General features: G+C 46.2%; 1 protein-coding gene across 1 annotated transcript in view; it reads left to right on the top strand.

Moving 5' to 3' along the window:
* The window catches only part of PAPOLG (poly(A) polymerase gamma), a 40724-nt gene extending 35184 nt beyond the window's left edge, over positions 1 to 5540 (top strand). The window contains exon 24 of the transcript XR_003045657.1: positions 5523 to 5540. The gene's annotated coding sequence lies outside the window, so the exon portion shown is untranslated. The remainder of the gene's footprint in view (positions 1 to 5522) is intronic.
* Positions 5541 to 5896: the final 356 nt, after the last annotated feature.

Below are 5896 nucleotides of genomic sequence, written 5' to 3'. Positions count from 1 at the left end.
GGAAAGAGAGAAGGAGGGAAGGAGGGAAAAAAGGATGAGATCAGTTTGACAAGGTTAAGTTGATGCAGCCAGTGGGAGACAGCCACAAGGCCATTCATTCCATAAATGTTTAGCAAGCCCCTAACAACATTCACCAGGCATTGAGAGAGGCACCCAGGACACAAAGAATTAAACTTATCTCAACAATGAAGGACCCCTTGAGTGGGGAGAAGTTGGCTGATTTCTTGGTTATCTCTGCCTTGGTCAGGGATGGTGTTGGGGAAGAATAATCTCAGGGTTGAATGTTGTAGGGCAATTAGTTTTCTAGGCAGACAAACAGTTGGAGGAGGCAGGAGGGTGGAAAGCAATGCAGAGGAAAACGCATGTGCAAAGGATGGAGGTTCTAGAAATTAGAGATACTGGGGGCGTATAGAAGGAGTATTGGATTTATTTGGGGGGAAGGTAGTAAGAGGCTGGAAATGTAGGCAGACTCCCACTACCTGTGGATGAAAGAGGAAGAGGCAGAGACGGAGACAGGCTTCTGCTATGGGGCAACTAAGAAATGGGGAGAGAGGAAACCAAAGCAGAAGAGAGGAAATGTTTCAAGAGGTTTCTGAGGTAGAATAGGTGGGATCTGCTGACAAACTGGGTTAGGAAAGAGCAAAAGATGAGTCCCACTTTCCTTGGGTTGGAAGGCAGGATGTACTGTCATTAATCAATTCTGAAGATACAGGGAGATGGCTGGATAAAGGGTCATGAATTCAGATTTGGCAGTGTTGAATTTAGGCTGCCTCAAGTTCATCCACGTGGAGATGTACAGTAAGCAGTGGGAAATATTGTTCTGAAGCCCAGAAGAGAGGCCTTGGCTGAAAGTCTAGTTTTCACAGTGTAGCAGGGATGTCTGTATAGATATTCGTTGAAGGTGGGGTGGGGGCTGAGGAACTATCCTCATGAGAGGGGTTCTACTAGAGAAACAAGGAGGAGGCGGCTCATCTGATTGGTCAACTCGAAGAAGGAACTGAGCATGTGCAGCCTCTGGGGGTTCGCCCCCTCTTGATCTGTCCAGCCATGGGCTGTGGCTCCCTTGGGACTGCAGTGACTTTGTAGAGTGAGCCACTTGGAGAAGACCCAAAGCCATGGTCTCCATTCACCTTTATCAGTAATAAAGGGAATATTTTTATCTCAACCTGTCTCTTACAGACTCACGAGGGAGAAAGTATTAGTTATTGAAACCACTGTCAAACTCCCAACAATATTAATGTATGTTTGTTTGCTGTACTTTTCCCCCCTCTGCATTCCAAGCAGGTGGTCAGGCCTATAGTTGTGTTTTTCCTGAGATGATTTTGAGGTGAAAAAGCAATCTCTAGTTGTCTGTGCTTGGAATTCCTGGAGTGGGGGCCTTGAGAGCTGCAAGAGGAGAGAGAAGAGATTCGATTCTGGGACCGGGAGGAGGGGAAATAGCAGCAGGTATCCCCAGACGCCCTTGGGTCTGGACACTGCTGTGTGTCAACTTGCCTGGCAGGTGACAAGTTCTCAAAGAGGGTGATTGATCGGGGTAGTTAGGAAGGCTGGACCCCAGGCCCAGGAGCTCTCACTTTGCCAAAGACTCCTTTGCTCCGAGCAGCAAGGCCATTTGACCTGAAGGGACCATGTGGCCGGACCAGGGAACATCTCCGCAGTTATCAGCCATAACCGAAGTCCAATGGCTTTGCTTAAAGAGGCCTCCCGTGAGAAGCTGATGTTGGCATACCCCTGGATGGAAGGGGAGACATTCAACAATTTCTGAGATTAATTTCCTGCCACTTCAGTAGAATGGGGGCTCCATGTCAGATTGAAGTTGATTTAAGCAAAGTCAAGAAGTGTGTTATTTCCTTCACTTCAGGTTTGATAGACTGATTCACAACTCCAACAATAGTTACCAGCACATTAGAGGTGCTGGGAGTACTGAATGTGAGAATTCAGCGGGACTGAAACCAAGGAGTGTGGGCAAAGCCTGGACAATCTCAGATTTAGGGATAAGTGAAGAAAGAAAGGCCTTAAAAAGTGAAATCAGCAAGGCAAGATACACGAAAGGAGAAGTAACAGCATTATTAAATACTGCAGGGGTCAACTAAGATAAAGATTGAAAGGTAGCCATGTGATCTGGCATTTAGGATGACCTTAGTCGAGCAGCACTGTGGAGGTGGAAGTGAATGCAAGGAATAAAGGTCACATTCTCAAGAAGAGAAGCAGGAGAAAGAGGGAGAGATCAGGGGTCATAGATCAAGGTGGAGGGATGGTTTATTTTGAACCATCTGAATGTGCCTCAAGGTTGAGAGGAAGAAGCCAATGGGACAATGGTAGATACTTTAAAGTGCAAGATCCAGAGGACGGGAACATTTGCACATGTTGTGCCCAGGCAGGGAATAGGAATTTGGGAAGGAGGGGAGAAGTAGTGAAGTAGTGGGAGGCCGCTTCTAAAATGGCCCCCAATGATCTCTGCCTCTGGTATTCATGCCCTAGTGTAATTCCCCACCCCTTAAATGGGGGCTGAACTTACTGACTCGCTTCTAACAAAGAGACTGCTGTCGAAGTGATGGTATGTCACTTCTGATATTTAGTCATAAAAAGACTGTGGCTTCTATCTTGGGCACTCTTGTCTTTGTCCTCTCTTGGCTTACTCCCCCGGGAAAAAATCAGCTACCATATGGTAAGGCAGCCCTATGTAAAGGGCCACATGAGTGACCTTAGAAGAGAGTCCTTCAACCTTAGTCAAGCCTTGAGAGGACTGCTGCCTCAGTTAATAGTTTGCAGTCTAATGAGAGGCTTTGAAAGAGAAGCGCCCAACTAAACCATAGCCAGAGTCCACAAACTGTAAGATAATGTTTGTTATTTTAAGCCATTAAAATTTAAATGCAGTAAGAGGTAACAAATAAGAAGTAGACAAGTTTGCATACATGGAAGGTAAACATTTGAGGGAGCATGTGCCCAAAAGTCTTCCATTTTCTGTGCTGAGAACAAGTGGAAAAGAGGAACAAAGGTTTGGCATGGCCACAGTGGAAGATGGGAAATTTAGCTGACTAAGGATGCACGAAAGAATGGACCAGTACTCCTAAGGGCCCAACTGAGATTGGTAACAACAAAGTCAAAGCTGCTGTGATATGCAGTTAATGAACTGTTGTCCAGCTACCTTGACATCCTGAAATAGCAGAGAAAGAGGTTGTTGAAATGACCAGGATTGAGAGTTTCTAAGATGATGGAGTAGAAAGCCAAAAAGGCAAATCACTGAAGATGCTAGTAAGAGATAGACTACAGTGATGGAACCAAAGGACGGGAACAAGAGGTCATGGTTAGACGGGCAGAAAATGGCAGTCTCAATGAAACTGATGAGCTGATGAGATGGGTTTAAGAGTGAGAGGAACTGAAAGCCCCAGGCCTGTGCTCAGAGGGGAGCAGTTCTGGGTAACCAGACAACTCAGGGGGTGCCCATGGCTATGATTTTCTAAAATGGAATGTCCTCTGCCAGCTCCTCCAGTCTGACTCAACCTATCTGATCCCTCTATCCCATCACCTTGAACACCGTGCTTCAGCCACAATGGACTCCAAAGGTTCTGTCCTTGTCATATCTCCCTTCCTCCCCCACCTTTTCCCAACACATTCTTTTCTAACTCTCAAGCTCCAGTTCATGTTCTGTTTCCTTAGCGCGGTCCCCACAAATGTCTCCAGTCTAAATTAATGTCTTCCCACCCCAGCCCAGTCCTGTCGTTAGCCATACGTTATTGTTAGATTGACGGGGTTTTTTGTTTTCTGCATTAGGATGTACATCCACAGAGGATAGAAAGTGTGAGCCAGGATCTTTGCATAGCTGACGTGCCCAGCAGAGTGCCTGATTTACAGTCTGTGCTCTGTACTGAACCAGATAAAGTAGTTAAATAATAAGGCTGAAGACACTGAGCGGATAGTAAGTCTGCCTGAAGAATACTGAGATGAAAAAGGCAGGGGGAGAGAGCTACGATCTACTGGGCACTTCACTCACTGTGCATCTGCCAACACTCACAACCACCATGCAAGACAGATCTTACAGTAGTTTGGAAAACTAAGGTTTAGAGGTTCAGACCCTTGGCCATGACTTGTGTCTTTACTCCTCCCTAGGGTCTCATCCAGTCTCAAGACTAAATTCCACACATATGCTGCTTATTCCCATATTTCACCTCCAGCCTGGACTTCCTGTGCTGAATTCTAGAAACAACTCCCACCTGCCTGTGTGGCATCTCTTACAGACCTCTCGGACTTCACATAGTCAAAAACGGACTCCCCTAAATGTGTTGCTTTCACAGTTGTCTTCATCCTAGCAAATGGCAACTCCACTCTACAGTTAGGACTAAAAAATTTTGATTCCTCTCTCTCACCCAGTCGTCCTATCAGCACCTCTTGTCAGTTTCACCATCAAAGGGTGTCTAAATTCAACTCCTCAGCTTCCAGCACCTCCTGGAAGCCACCTGCCCCTCTCACCTGGGTTATCACAAGAGGCTCTTTATCACCTCCCTGCTTCCATACCTGCCCACCTCCAGCCAGTTCTCCTGACAGCAGCAGAGAGGGTCTTTTCAAATGTAAACCAGATCATTTCACTCTTCTGTTTAAAACTTCCCTGTAGTGCCCACCTCAGAGTAAAAGCACAAATCCTCACGATGACCCTGCGTGATTCAGTCTCCTGTCAGTTACTGCTCTAATTTTTAAAATCGCTTTTTCGGATATAATTCACGTAGCATATCGTTTATCTAAAATGTACAATTGTGTGGCTTTTAGCATATTCACAGAGTTGTGCAGGCATCATCTCAAAAAACTTCAGAACAAGTTCATCATTTCAGAAAGAAATCCTGCACCTCCTGGCCACCACTCCCCAATCTTTCCCTCTTAGTCCTAAGCCACCTGCTTTCTGTCTCCATAGATCTGCCTGTTGTGGATATTTCCCATAAACCTCTCTGATTTTATCTCCTCCTGAAAACCCCTTTTCCTCCCCCACCCACACTCCCTCCTGCCCCTCCCCAAACACTCCCAGCACACTCCCCTCTCAGGGCCTTTGAACTACATTGCCCTCCCCCTGAGACCCATTCTCCCCATATCTCTGCACAGCCATGCTCTCCCCTTTTCCCTTCTTCATGTCTCTGCTCAAACGCCACCTTCTCAGGGAAGCCTTCCCTGACTTCCACACAAAGCAGCACTCTCATCCTTCCCTTACCCCCACGCCCTGCTTAATTTTTTCCATGTCATTAATCATTATGTATAATATATATTACAATATAAATCATAATTATATACATTATGTTAAATATATGTGTGTGTGTACATATATATATTATTTTTTAATTGTCGGTGTTCCCCTGCAACCCATGGAATATAAATTCTAAAGGCTGGGGTGTTACCACTTTTGTACCCTTGTAGCCTTGAACAGTACCTGAAAATATAACCTATAAATATTGTCAAAGGAATGGCAGAAATAGGATTTGAACATGAGTGTGTCAAACTCAAAAAACCTATATACCCTTAATCATTATACTCTGCAGATGTCAGAGAACAGGAATGATGTGAACAGGTGGTAAAAGACAGAAAGGTCTCACGACAATGTCAGCGTGGTGAATGCTGAGGTACGTTGCCCAGGTCTCCCCTGAGGACGGGGTGCTCATTACCCAGCTGCTGGGAGTGCGGGCAGCCACAGCTGCATCTGCAGGGCTTGCCCTGCCTAAAGAGAGCTGCCTTGCCCAAGGCCGCTGGCCTTTTCCAGAGCAGCCTGTATCCAGTGGTCAGTGGGGGTATAAAGCCTGCCCAGGCTCTAATTTTAAAGGGCCATCCTGGCTGCAGAGCTCCCTGTGGCATCTGCTGAAGCCTTCGTGGTGACAGCATCAAAGTTCAAGTTTCCCCTCTGTCCATTCTGCTTCCT

The sequence above is a fragment of the Pteropus alecto genome, unplaced genomic scaffold, assembly GCF_000325575.1.
Source record: "Pteropus alecto unplaced genomic scaffold, ASM32557v1 scaffold131, whole genome shotgun sequence".
Taxonomy (NCBI): domain Eukaryota; kingdom Metazoa; phylum Chordata; class Mammalia; order Chiroptera; family Pteropodidae; genus Pteropus; species Pteropus alecto.
The sequence above is the reverse complement of the archived record's forward strand: the minus strand, read 5'-3'. Positions and strand labels throughout refer to the sequence as shown.